The 15,236-nt window shown below is 33.8% G+C and overlaps 1 long non-coding RNA gene across 1 annotated transcript in view; it reads left to right on the top strand.

The window, feature by feature from the left end:
* Positions 1-15,236, top strand: part of LOC111184016 (uncharacterized) — an 80,751-nt gene that overhangs the window by 10,529 nt on the left and 54,986 nt on the right. The window lies entirely within an intron of this gene.

Here is a 15,236-nt window from a genome sequence, read left to right as displayed (position 1 = left end):
TTCTTGGCATGCTTCTTGGTTTGGCTTTACTTATGTTTCTTTTGAAGACATTTACCCTACACTTGGCCTGCATCCTGGCTTAGTGCACTGCAGCTTCAAGAAAAACCTCTGAAAAGTTATAGAAAATTTATAGAACTATTAATTAAAATTTTCATATATCTTATTGGGTCTGTGCGAGAAAACTTCACTAAATTAGGTAAAGGCAGTTAAGGGAAGCAGAAACTAGGAATTCCATTATTTAATATCTGCACTGTTCCTATGTTTTTTAAACAAACAACTCTGTTCGGTGTGCATCACTGGAGGATACTAATAAATATAGCAGTTCTAAAAACGTACACTGAACATCCTGTCACGTGAAAACTACATATTCTCTCACAACAGAAGAAACGATGAAAAGCCAATTCTGTACTTTAAAGTCAAGACAAATACAGCAGAGGGAAAAGGAAGGAAACCAAGTATCCAAGAATGATGTCAATCTCTGATGATGCTTTAATTATTATCTTGCTTATCACCAGGGAAAAATACTTTCCATTCCTGGATATATCAATCAGACCTTATTGATGAGAACTTTTAAAATAGATTTTATGCTTTAGTGTGATTCATTCATTCATTCATCCTTTGAATTTATCAAACCTGTATGAGCACTGCATGAACATCTTCAGTACCTCCTCTTTGGAAGATGCTTCACACTCACACTTCCATGGTTACTGGGCAGTCTGGCCCCACTTTTGATCCACATCTGGCAAGTTCTCGGTGGGCACCTGACCCAAGGTAGGCCATTCATAATTCATTACAATGAATTTGGAACTGGCACTAAGATCGGTCTCATACCTGGGAATGTTTATTGAATGGTTAAAATGTAAAATCTCAGCCAAGCTTTCTGCGATGTGAGCTAGGGTGTAGCCAAAGCTGATATGGATATTGAAAAAAAAGTGACATGATAGGAACAAACAAGATGAGGAGTGGATAGTGACTGTAAGTTTGTTTGCTTTTGTAGGTTTGTTTGCTTTTGTTGTTTTGTTGTTTTTATTTTGAAACCTTAGCTTAACTTGAAGCTGCATTTACTCTCACATTCTTGTATGCATCTCATTTAAACAATTTATCTTTCAATGAAAAACTCTTAAGAGCAGAGAATTTTAGAAACACAAAAATCTCACTCATACGATACTGTCCCGTTTTGTTAAACGTATTTTGTGAGGGCAATATTTTTGTGTAAAATGATCTAAAACTCTGATTTGTCAATACATAATACAACTCAAACCCTCAAATTAGATAGTTCTGTAACACATCCTATCTAATATATTTCTAAATAATTTTAAACTGTGCAAAAAAATCGATTCATATATTTAAGAGCAACTTTCTTTGAACTTTAAACAGATGTATTTCAGAAAAATATTTAATTAGATCTAAAGGACAGATTTTTCAGTAAAAAAACAATAATTAATTGCATTAAGAATTTCATGTATGAGGTTAATATGATTGCTTTTTGAAAACCAATATTACAGGGTGGTGAATAGGTCTTACCTGTAACTGGGAATTGGTAACTAGGAACCAGAACTGAGGACAAGGAGGCTTAAATACTGTGTATTCTAGGGAGAGCTGAGGACAAATGAAGACTAGACACTTCTTTGGGTTTATTTAGAGGACATTATCACTCCTGTCCTACTGTGGACTCAAAGATGTCCTTAAGGAGAAAGGTAGAAAAAGAGGATAGTTGAAGGCAAGGAGCAGAAAAAAAAAAAACCAAAAAAAAAACATTTCAAGTTTCTAACCCACTAAGTTTAAATTCAGTAAAATGGTTTGCTTTAGCTGGAGAGTTTTCATTATCATTTTTGGACTGCCTTCTATGAAAGCAGGATTCTCAGCAGTGTAATGCTACATACCTACATGTTAGGCTTCCATGTAAGAATGACTTACGTGCAGAATTCCTCTTTGAAAAATGGAAGTTGTATAGACTGTAGCTTTGAAGCTTCTGCCTCACATAGCTTAGAAACATAAAAAGTACATCATTAGGCAATGGGGCAGTAGTCACATCTAAAATATTTAATTATTATTAGCATTTTTAAAACTTTTAGCTATAAACTATAATATGCAGTGTTAAAGTGCAACACACAAATCTATATCATATGATCTGAAACTATCAATTACATAAATCAATTTATGGCTTAGCATTATTAGAATTATGTGATCTAATAGAACAAAAAACTATTATCCTATATCTCCAAGGTGGTTTAATAAACTCTCAGTATAAGTTATTCCAGGAGTAATCCTCATAAAAAATTCTCCGAAGCAATTATTTTATTGGGTTTATGTAATGCAGACAAATCAAAAGATAATAGCTCAAACTCTCCTTTGATTATTACAACGTTTAACATTATATTTCACTGGAACCTGTTAAGAAATGATGTGTTCAGGGTTTTATTTTTCAAGTGCTAAGAAAATTAAGAATATTTATAGAAAAACTTTAAGGTCACTACAGAGGTTACTGATTTCATTTATAATTTCCAAGTTTTCAGGTCAGAACAATAACTTCCAATGTGAGTTTTTCAGCATTCTAGGATTTTTCTGCTTAATTGGAGTGCCCCAAAGTTTCAAGCAGTTTTCTTTTAAAAAATCAATTTTAATTCATTTAAATTAAATTAAAATTATTTTTACTGAATTGTTCATGCTGTTTTTACTGCTTAAATAACTTTATTTAAAAAGTGAAAAACAGTTACCAGAAACATATTAATGTACATTTTATAAATTAAGCATGTGTATAAATATCAACAGTAGAACAGTCGTTCTCTTAGAGAATGAGGCCCATGGCATAAGCATCACTTGGGGATGTGTTAGAAGTGAAAATTCTTAGGTACCAGGCCAAGCTATTGAGTCAGAAACTTTGGGCTGGACCCAGGAATCTGAGATTTTCCAAGCTCACTATGTGATCTGGAAGCACACTGTGTTTTAAGAACCACTACAGGAGGGTATTGCTACTAGGAAAAGATTAAAACAGATTAACAATTGGTTGTTTTCTGTAAGTTGAATCTTCCGATTGTAAAACTAGTTTCAGTCTTGGCTACACATTAGAACTGGGGAACTTTAAGAAATTCTCATGCCAGGGCCACAACTAAAACCAAGTAAGTGAGATTCTCTGGGGTTTGGGACTCAGGCATATTTTGTAAAGCACCCCAGGTTATTATAATGTGCAGTCAAATTTGAGAACCACTACATTTTGGAGTAAGCTCTTGTAAGAGTAGTGCCCTGAGAGAGCTATAAAGATATTTCCTAAATATTAATACCACCTTTTGAGGGTGCTTAAATGCTGAGATATCACAGGTACCCTCTGCCTTGGGCATTCTGCATCCTTCAAACCATCTGGAATGGCCAAAGTTAATGCATCCCTAGATTTTTCTCCACCTCCCAGAATTTACTGGAAGAAAAAAAAAAACAACAGAAATTGAAGATCGCAGCTATAAAAGAAAGATAACACACTATGACCTAGACAAACCAGAATTAATAGAGAAGGTAGTTCAATAATTTAAAATAAACATAATAAATATCCTCAGAAAACAGAGAATGTTGGTAGCATGAAGGAGGAACAAGAAATTATAAAGAAGAATCAAGCAGAAATACTAAGTATTAAAAAAAAGAACTCTTGCCTCATTCTCTCTTTCCCATCACTGCCTATATTCCTCTGGAAAGTTATAATGAATCAGTTTTAGTTCTACCTTATTTAGAAATTGCCTTCCTCCCTCCCTCCCCCCTCCCTCTCTCCTTCCCTCCCTTCCTTCTTTCTTTCTATTTCCAATTTTGATGTTTGCTTTGTAGACACTAATAGATTTAATTAAATTAATTATTCACCATTGCTTCTTATGTATCTGTCCAATGTAATGCAGAAAAAAGAAAAGACAATATCTAATAGGCAGTATCTCTGCCCTTTAATCCTAGATGGCAATAGCAACCCCTCCCTCTGTATTGACAATAAAGAATGTCTTTGGAGATTGTCAGATGTCCCATGGGGGACAAAATCACCCCCAGTTGAGAACCACTGGTAAACACTGTTCTGGCTTCTCTCACCATAGAATAATTTTGCCTGTTGCTAAATATCACATGATTGGAATTAGACGGTATGCATTTTGGTCTATCTTATCTAATCAACCCATCACTGTCCTTGAGTGTAGATCTATTTGTGCTGTTAGAGTGGATGTTTTAACCATAGTTCCGAGATTGATCTCTATTGTTGTGTTTGGCTGAATTTTGTTTTTTTTTATAAATGAAGCTTTCCATTGTATGAATATACTACAACTTATTTACAACTTATTTAACCCATTCTCTCATTGATGGGCATTTGGTTTCTAAATTTGACTATTATGAATAAAGCTAATGTGACCATTTTTGTACATGTCATTCTGTGGATATGCACTTGTTTCTGTTGATGTTCTGTTGATGTTGCTGTTCATTAAACCTAAGAACTTCTATTATGAAAAGACACCACTGAGAGAGTGAAAAGGCACTCTGAGGAGATATTTCAATACATATTTTCATCAAGGAACTCATATCTAAATATATAGAGAGAGCTCCTATAGATCTATAAGGAAAAGACAATCAAACTGGAAAAATGAGTAAAAAACTTGAACAAGTTCTTCACAAAAGAGAATATGCAATAAATGTATGAAAGGGAGCTCAATCCAATAGCCATAAAAGATACGTAAGTTAAAACAGTAATTGGATAACCCTACACAGCTACCTAAATGGCTAAACTTAGAGACTGACATTACAAAGTATTGGGAAGAATATAAAAAAAAAACCTGGATCTTTCACATTGCTTACTCTATGAGACAGTCTCACTATGAAATATACAGAATGCTCTGACATATTTTTGGGTTGTTCTTAATATTTTGTCATTAGAAACAATGCCGTAATATTCTTGTGCTTTCGTCTTTGCACTTCATGTGAGAATTGGTTCTAGATTTCTAGAAGAATCTGTTTCACTGTGACTTGTAGGACTTTTTAATATATCATAGATATTAACTCTTTGCGGTACGCAGGCCTCTCACTGTTGTGGCCTCTCCCGTTGTGGAGCACAGGCTCCGGACACGCAGGCTCAGTGGCCATGGCTCACGGGCCCAGCCTCAACGCGGCATGTGGGATCCTCCTGGACCGGGGCACGAACCCGTGTCCCCTACATTGGCAGGCGGACTCTCAACCACTGCGCCACCAGGGAAGCCCCTATGGATATTAACTCTTTAATGTTATATATGTTGAAAATATTTTTCTTCTTATATCACTTCTTTTAACTTTGTTTTTAAGCTCTGGTAATATATAGAACTTTAAAATTTTACTGTCATATCTATCACATTTCTTTTATGACATGTTGTTCATATCTTGGTTAGAAAAGTGTTTTATCTCAGGAATATTCAAAAATATTTTTCTAATACTATATTTTACATAAAATTCTTATTTGTTAAATCATTTATAGTTTATTTTTCATTATGATATATGGCTGGAATCATCCTCATTATTATTATTATTATTTTTTCGGTATGCGGGCCTCTCACTGTTGTGGCCTCTACCGTTGCGGAGCACAGGCTCCGGAAGCGCAGGCTCAGCGGCCATGGCTCACGGGCCCAGCTGCTCCACGGCATGTGGGATCTTCTCGGACCAGGGCACGAACCTGTGTCCCCTGCATCGGCAGGCGGACTCTCAACCACTGCGCCACCAGGGAAGCCCCATCCTCATTTATTCCCTGTTGAAATGAAATTTTCTCTTTTCCACATACTAATTCCCCATATATGTATGTGCCCTTTTCTTAACTCCTCAGTTACTTTTTTCATCTGTTTGTCCATTATTGTATAATATCACATTTATTTTTATTTTCTTCCTTTTCAAAAATTTCCTGGCTATTCTTGAGCATTTGCTCATCCAGATAAGCTGTTGAATAAATTTGTTTTTCTCCCCCTAACCCCATAAAAACCCTCTGAGAATTTGATTGAGTTTGGCATTTACTCTGAGTCATTTTATATTTTTATGATATGGAATCTTCTCATCTAAAAGTACAGTATGTATTTCCCTTAACTTTTATATTTGTAACAAAAGATTTACAGTTATTTTCAGAGATCTTACACATTTCTTGTTTGGTTTATTCCTATGTCTTTTATAGTTTTTGCTGCTATTATGGATTTCAATTATTTTCTTACTTTCAAAACAATTTATTGATAGTTTATGAAAAAGACATTAATTTCAGTATATTGATATTGGGCCTGCCACTAGTTACTAAGCTCTCCTAGAATATCTAATAGTATTTTTTTCTTAGTGTAATTTTATTTTTCCAATTTAGTATTATATTTTTGGAAATAATGAAATTTGCCTCATTTTAAAAAAGTTTTAATTCTTATTTATTTCAGTTGAAATATTGCTTCAATCATGAACGCCAGTGCAATGCCAAACTCTGGAATTCTCGTGATGTTAATGGGTGTCATTGCTTCTGTCTTTTCTTTTTTTCACTTAAATGGTATTGGTTCTAGTGTACTACATATAAGTACACAGAGTTTTGCATTTGTTTTCTGGGTATGGGTTTATCATGATAAGTAAGTTTCCTTCAAGTGCAAAATTACTAAATGCTAAATCTTAACTAGTATGGTCAGTTCTTTCTGCCACTCCATTCAGTGCATACATCCTCTGAAATTAGCTTTATGAGGGAAGATAGGAATCTCTCTATTCAGATGAATTCAGTTCCTGTTTGCCTCTCATTGTGGAAGACTTTTCTAAGATAAATTTTTGTTCTGGGGTTTAAGCGTATGTATTTTTCAATGACCAGGGCCCCTAAATGCAAAGCAAATATTTACTAAGCTATAATCTGCTGTACATACTGAGATATAGTATTGACAAGGTTTACAAACACAAAGAAACATATTATGTTGTTATGAGCATTTTAAGGGGTCTTCAGGGGTAATTTCAAATATTAAAAAACAGATTTTACCTTAGAGACTGAGTTCAGAACCTAATCCTCTTGTAAAATGCAAAGCCACTGCACCTTTATAAATCAAATGAGTCTATGATTTTCTTTTTTTTTTTGCTATGTTTGTTAGCATTAGGTGTCAGAGTTCAAATAGATTTCTAAAATAGATTGGAGAGCAATTATTTTTTATTTATGTTCTTAAATATTTTAAATAACTTGGAAAAAGTAAAGGTAGATCATTTGTTAACTTTTCCATTTATTTTATATAATTTGGTTTATTTACCTTTCCTACGGTTTTCAATCAGCTCTGGTAGCTTATGTTACTATATATTTCTTATATAAATATTTCTAAATTTAACATCCTAATACAATTTTATTCCCATATAGTTTTTAATCTTATTCGTATCTGTCATTATGTCCCTGTTATAATTGATAGTGTTTACTTTTCATTTCTCTTTGATTTTTTTCTTTGCTCACTAAGAGTTTGTCTATTTTGTTGGTCATTTCAGAATTCCAGCTCTTAGTCTTATTAACTGTGCTTTTAAAAAAGATGTGGTAAAAATACTTAACTTGAGATTTTTCATTTTAACAAATTTTAAGTGTACACTGTTGTTGACTATAGGTACAGTGTTGTGCACAGCTCTCTAACATTTATTCATCTCGCTTAACTGAAACTTTGTACCTATTGATTAATTACTCCCTATTTCCTACTCCTCTCAGCTCCTGGTAACCATCATTCCAATCTTTGATTTTATGCATTTGACCATTTTAGGTACCTCATGTAAGTAGAATCATGAAATATTTATCTATGTCTGGCTTATTTCACTTAGCATAATTTCCTCAAAGTCCATCAATGTCATCACAAATTGCAGAATTTCCTTCTTCTTTTATATTTTAAAGTTGAGTAGTATCCCATTGTGTGTATAATATCACATTTTCTTTACCCATTCATCTGTCCCTGGACATTTAGTTTGTTTCCATACCTTACCTGTTGTGAACAGTGCTGTAATGAATATGGGGGTGCTATTATCTCTTTGATATCTTGATTTCAATTCTTTTGGACATATATACAGAGGTGGGGGTGCTAGATCATATGGTAGCTCTATTTTTTAATTTTTAGGAACTTTATACTGTTTTCCATAGTGACTGCACCACTTTGCATTCCCACCAACAGTGTACAAGGGTCCCCATTGTTCCATATGCTCACCAGCACTTGTCTTTTTTTTTTTTTTTTTTGATAATAGCTATCCTGACAGAGGTAAGGTGATATCTCACTGTGATTTTGACTTGCATTTCCCTGATGATTTCTCATATATCTGTTGGCCATTTGTATGCTATCTTCTTTGGAGAAATGTCTATTCAAGTCTTTAGCCCATTTTTAAATTGAATTATTAGTTTTGTGGTTGTTGAGTTATAGGGGTTCCTTATATATTTGGGAAGTTAACCCCTCTCAGATAAATGATTTGAAAATATTTTCTCCCAATCAGTAGGTACCTTTTCACTCCCTTGATTGTTTGCTTTGCAATGCAGAGATTTTTATGTTTGATGTAGTCAAAGTCCCAAAGTCATTTTTTTGCAGAATTAGAAAAAAAAATTCTACAATTCATATGGAACCACAAAAGACTATGAATAACCAAATTGACCCTGAGAAATAGCAAGGCTGTAGGTATCCTAGTTCCTGATTTCAAAATATATTATCAAGCTACAGTAATCAAAACAGTATGGTACTGGCATTAAAAACAGATTTATAGACCAATAGAACAGAATAGAGAATCAAGAAGTAAATCCATGCATATATGGTCACTTGATCTTTGACAGGAGCACCAAGAATACACAAGGAGGGAAGGGTAGTCTCATCAACAAATGATTTGGGGAAAAATGGGTATTCGCATGTAAAAGAATGAAATTGGACCCTTATTTTACATGATATGCAAAAATCAACTCAAAATGGATTAAATATTTAAAACCTGAAAATGTAACATTTCTTGAAGAAAATTTAGGGGGAAAGCTTCATGACATTGATCTTGGCAATGATTTTATGGTATGACATCAAAAGGACAGGCAACAAAAATGAAAATAAACAAGTGGACTACACATTAACTTTTTTGAGGGGTTTTACTTTTAAAATCCACCTTAATATCATCCACCTAAGTTCATCCAATATATTTTATTGCCTTTTATCTACCTTCTTAAGGGCATAATTCATTTATTTTCAACATCTCTTTCTAATTAAATGAGTTACTGTGCACATTTTTTTACTACATTGAGCTTTGGCTGAATCCTATAGATATTCCATATAAAGTTTTCATCAATATTAATTTCAAGAAGATTTTTTAAAAATTTAGTTTTCTCTTTTAGGAAAATTTATTTAGAGGATTGATGTTTTAAAATTCTCTGTTTTATATTAATTTTAAAAATATGTTTTATTATGTACATTGAAATAAGGGAATGTTGACTTTATACTTATTACTTGGAAATTTTATTGAGTTTCTTTGTGGCAAAAGACATAACTGATTTTATAAATAATATTTGTCAATTTTAAAAGAATATATATTCAGGGTATGATATAGAATTCTAGGGATATTAAGGATGATACTTACATTTCTTGTATCATTTGTCTCCTCAGCCTATTGAATTCTGAGGTAAATAAGTTATTGTCTCCTAACATGAATTCTTTTTGGATGGAGGGAGGAAGGGTGACAAACAGTCATTGTTTCTAATACTTTTGCTTTGTATATTTTGCTGCTATATTAAAAGAATTTATGTTTGTAAATGTTTATAATATTGTAGCTTTTCCCATTTTGAAAGCTTCACATTTGTTCCATTACTGCAAAATAAAATTTTTTTCTTGAGTACTGTGTCATCTAATATAAAACTGCCATCTTACAATATTTTTTGTTTACATTTATCTGTTATATTTTTGCTTATGTATTTGCTCATTTTTTGTTTTTCTACTATAAATTACATTTACCTAGATTTATTGATACTTTCCTCTTTTTCTTTAATAATATATAAAAGTTTAAAAATCTTATTTATACTTATTTTAATAACCTTTTATTTGTATTATTTATCCTAGTTGATTTTACATTTCATGTTTATTAGACTTTCTTATGGGTTCTTGTCTTTTATTAATTTTGCTAAAATAAAACATCTTTTCATTTTTCCCTTTCATGATTTGAATGTTTTTGTGTCGAATTTGTGTTTTCCTTGTGGTGTCCTTAATTTTTAGAAAACATAAATAGCTATAGATTTTGAGAAGTGTGATGCATTTCTGATCTCCCATCCTTTGTGTATAATCTGTTTTTCTATATCTAAAATTTTTTAAGATCAATTTCACGTTATATGTGTTCTGAAATGTTACTGTATGGTACAATGGTGGGATTTTTGTGTATGTCATTGTCACATTGTAATTTATTAAAAAGGTAGTTATTACGATTATTCTCACTTTTATAGTCTTCCCAGGATCTCAAAACTTCATATATGAATGTTGAAAATTTCTCTTATTATCCCACTGTAGCCGTGAAACAATGATTTCAGTCTGAGCTTTCATGTGCAAGAAGTTCTAGATGACGGGGTCTACAGGGGAAAAAGAGGAGAGTTGTGAAAATGAATACCTTACTCATGCCCTTGAAAACCCGTCAGTTTATTTTGGGAGATAGGCACGTAACCAACCTATTCAAATCCAAATGTATCAGTGATGAATAGTGATGAGCTGGATTTCTAGTCAGGAAAGAAAATAAGGACAGAAGGAAGAACATGAGCAAAAGAATAAGGGAAGGTGTGAAAGTGACTGGCATATTCACATACCAAACAATGATGGAGTGACTGCAAAGCCAAAAAGGCATGGAACTGAGTGGCAAGGGGTACAACTAGAAATAATAATAGATACGTGAATGAGAGGATTGGGAGTATGGGCTTTATCCGGTCTGCAGTTAAAATAATTTAAAGATTTTGTTCAAGGAACTAATATGAAAAGGTTTATGTTAACGATTGATAATTCATGAAGTGAGTAAAAGATGATTTAGAGAGAGCTGAGATTAGAAAGTGTTGAGCAAGTGGTACTAGAAGAGAAAATGGAAGCAGGGAGTTTGTTTAAACACAGTTTTGGTACCCATTTATCAAAAATAGTAAACAAGTTGAATGTGGGTATTGTTAGAGATGGAGTGGTCAGAGCAGTCTCTTAGATTTCAAGTATGAGTGATTGGTGGATGCTGAAGTCATTACCTGAGTTTTAAACAAAGTGGAAAGACAGGTTTCATTGTATATAAAATTTGTTTGCGGAAGCAGTGGAATTTAGCAGTTAGATAGACTTGAATTATAATCACTGTACTTACCTTTACTGTTTTTTTTTTTGACATTGTGCATGTTACTTAACCTGATTGTTAGTTTTGTTCATGGTAAAACATGTAGAGTAATTCCTCTCAAGGGGTTTTTATGGAGATTAAAACAGCTAACGTATGTGAAATGGATTACTATTTCTATCATAATATTATTATTACTATTATTACTGTTACTATTTTTGTCAATAATATACTTGAAATTTCTATTGGAGAACTATATAGATGTTCAGAATTTGTAGGTGAATTAAAATGAACTTTGCACTCAGGAGAAAGTTTAATATTGGAGAAATAATTTTTGTAGTTGCTATCATGGAAGGGACTGTAGAAAGACCATAACAGGAACAAAGATATTGTTCATCTCTGGGGAAGGGAGCAGATGAAAAACTAATGCTAAACCAGCCAGGTAAATAATAGTGATAAGAAGGAAAATCAAAATAGTGCTGGCAGTTAAGCTAAAAGAAGAGAGAATGTCCAGTAAGACAGATATGACAAAGAAAACAAGGCAGGTGAAAAATAAAGTCTATTTGATCATCCAGAGGTCAATTTCATAGAGTTTCTCTGGAGTGCTAGAGGAAAAGAAATAGCAGTGCAGTGGATTCAAGACACTGGAAGGCATAAGCATGAAAAAAGTGGGTAGAGATTGCTCTTGAGAGTCTATATCAGAAGAGGAGGAAGAATGGAAACTGAAAAACACGAATTATTATCTCCATTTTCTGAGTGGAAAGGACTGACCATGTTTGAAGGCCAAGGTGAGGGTGACAGTCAAGAGGCAGGTTAGGGATTCAAGGAGAGTAGTAAAGGTACAGTAAAAACCTGAGGAGAATGAGAAAGGAAGTCAATAAGAAAGTGTTGATTTACCTCATTCATATAAATGATTATGTAGTTATATGCTCAAGCCAAGAAAGAAAAAGGTTTGTAACCGATAATTTGAATAAAATCTTAACACATGGTTTTGCATCTTATATTTCCTGTAGTTCCTACTAGTGTGTCCTGTTATAAGATGTATACATCTTTCTGAGGCTCTCATAATTGTGAACAAAAACCATAGAATACTCTTGGATTTTTAGATTTTGTTTTAGCTTCTTCTCTCTTATCATTTCTTATGCCTCACCCATCCTATATCTGACTATCCATGTTTCAAAAGCATGCACATTTCACAAAGGTTATATTTTTATTTTCTGCTACAGGCACATATTCTGTAGAATATGTTACAATTCAAATGCAACCTTTGGGAAAAAAGGAATCAGTAACTCCTGTAGGTCACAGAAACAGGTTAGAGAACAGTCAATGTAATTATCTGTTTTCTGCTGCTCAATACTGACAGAGTGGGCTAAGTAACAATTACTGTCCTTGAGAACATTGGTCTTGTCAAATGCAGCATCTAAAAAAGAAGAAACATAGACAACATCAGTGTTTTCCTTGGTTTGTTTATTCAGCATCCAATAGTTACGATACAGGATTAATTTTATTTTTGTGGTCCTTTTACCAAGTACAATAAAAATCCCAGTGAATAAACATAGATAATAGATATTCATTAAGTACAGTGATGTTTGTGGAAGCTTCACTGAATTCTAGATAAGCAAAATTATTGTACCATATAGTATTAGGAGAGATCTAAACTGTGATTGTATTGTTGGACATTTTTATTATGATTTTGTCCTTGCTGGTCCCTACCGCAAACAGCAGAGCTAATTTGGATGGTATAAAACTGCATTTACCAATATTGAGCTATAATGATGTAACAATTTTCGATTCAGTGGTCATGTCATATTTGGTCAATAGCCAGCAATTGCCATTAGTGAGAATTGAAGCACCTACACAAAGTGCCAGGTCAGTAAGAGAAACAAATCAAAGGAAGATGAAGTGATCCATAATGAGCAGGGAAAAATCAGTAAGATAAAAAAAGAGCCTATCTCTTAAAATGAATAAAGAAACTGGCTGATGTTTGAACTACATTTATGCCATGTAAGTAGTCACTCTGAGCAGTAAAGCTTAGCACAAAAATACTTCTTGCTTGCTGTAATTCTCCCTGATTGTGATCCTATTCTAAAACTGTATATAGTGATTGTACCTGGTAATACATTGAAAAAATGTATGTCTTATTAAAAAATCATGTTTAAAGAAGCAAACTTAAAATAAGGTCTACACTATGCAAAACCCTCTCTCTATAATAGTAAGCCACACACCTGATTGTCATCCTAGACATATCACTCCTAGTAGCTTAATTCAGATTGACTAAAGAGCAGCATGTGAATAGTGTGTAGGTTGGCCTTGAGGCAATCTTAATTCAATGTTCTGTCTTGAAGCATGTAGAAAACTTCTCAGGAAAACATCAAAGAGGAATTCATGAGTCTTTGAAAAGCTAAACTATTTCATGGATCCTAGGAGGATAAATGGGAACTTTGACAAGAATGGAGAATGTGGTACTTCAAAGGTGTAAGTACAATTGCTTTGCTACTCTGTTCAGCTTCTCCTGTTAAGAAAACTGCCTCAGCTTCTGATTAACAGTAAGCTTTTCTAGTAAATCCATTGCTTTAACTGGAGAATACACCAAAGCAAGGGAATTCAGGATTTTACGGGGGCATTCAGTACATCACTTCACTACTCGAATACACTATTGCTTTATGTCTCCCATGGATGAGACAAAATCAGGAGGATATTCAGTGCCTCTAAAATCAAAAGGCAAGGGGCATCTTTTCTAATCATGGAGCTTCTGGGAAGGATAAGGAAAGAGTGGGTTTTCATCTTCCTCTACTACCCAGATGACTTTATTAACTCAAATCTTTGGACCCCAAGTCAAGAGCTCTGTGGTAACCAGCCTTAAAAATTGCCCCTGATGCCTCCTGATATCCAACCCCTTTCTGTTAAATGACTAGGGTTAGGTTATTTGATGAATCAGATATGGCAGAAGCGATGGGATATCACTTCTGAGCTTAAGTTATAAGACAGCTTCCAATTTGGATTCTCTCTCTCTCTCTCTCTCTCTGTCCCTCTCTCCCCCACCCCCCTGCCCCCGCTTCCCTCCCTCCCTCTCCCTCTCTCTCTTTCTCTCCCCTTTTCTCTCTCTATCTTATCACCTGATTTGGGGAAGACTTATGGAGAGTCCCTCATGGTGAGGAACTGAAACCTCTTACTAATATACTAATAGCCATGTGAGTGAGCTTGGAAAGAGATTCTCCAGGCCCCATGAATCCATAGAGATGCAGACCAGCCAGCCAACAGCTTGACTGCAACCTCGAGAGAGCCTCTGAGCCAAAAACACATGGCTAAGGATTCCTGAACCTCAGAAACTATGACATAATAAGTTTTTTGTCTTAAGCCACTAAATTTTGCAGTAATCTGTTATGCAGCAATAGATAGTGTAGGCTATTTCCGTCTACACTGGGACACAACCTTTTCATTTGTGAAATGATTTTTTTAAAAAATAAGTGATGCCAAAAATTCTTTCACTTTATGAATGTCACTGATTGAGTGGAGCTGCAACCTTTCAGTAACCATGATCCAGGAGATTTAAAAGAAAAGGTTCTCTTCTTGTTTTCAGAATTTTAATTGTCTTATTTATTTAGTTCATGGTGCCTGGCACACATGGCAGGCACTAAAGTTAGGGAATATCTCTATAAAAATTGTAAAGGTCTACATTCTGCAATTATGCATATTTATTATCATTCTTTGAGTAATTCTTCTTGCACTAGTCTATATGTATAAGTTGAAGATAATAATAGTACTGGATTGTTGGAGAGATAAAATGAGTAAATATATGTAAATTACTTCAGTGTCTGAAATTTTTGTAATTACTATACATGTACCCCTTCCTGTGTTATCTCCTTCTCTTCATCCTGACAAATAGGGATATTATTAAAGAGACCTGAACCTGTAACTGTGATCCTTACTTCTAATCCAGAGTATATTGGCTGAGAATGTGTTCCCCTGAATGCCTATCATGATCTTGCTTCTTA

The sequence above is a fragment of the Delphinapterus leucas genome, chromosome 3 (genome assembly GCF_059928025.1).
Source record: "Delphinapterus leucas isolate spDelLeu-1000000601 "Yukka" chromosome 3, BTC_Dleu_Yukka2, whole genome shotgun sequence".
NCBI lineage: Eukaryota > Metazoa > Chordata > Mammalia > Artiodactyla > Monodontidae > Delphinapterus > Delphinapterus leucas.
This window is presented reverse-complemented; position numbering and strand designations above follow the sequence as displayed.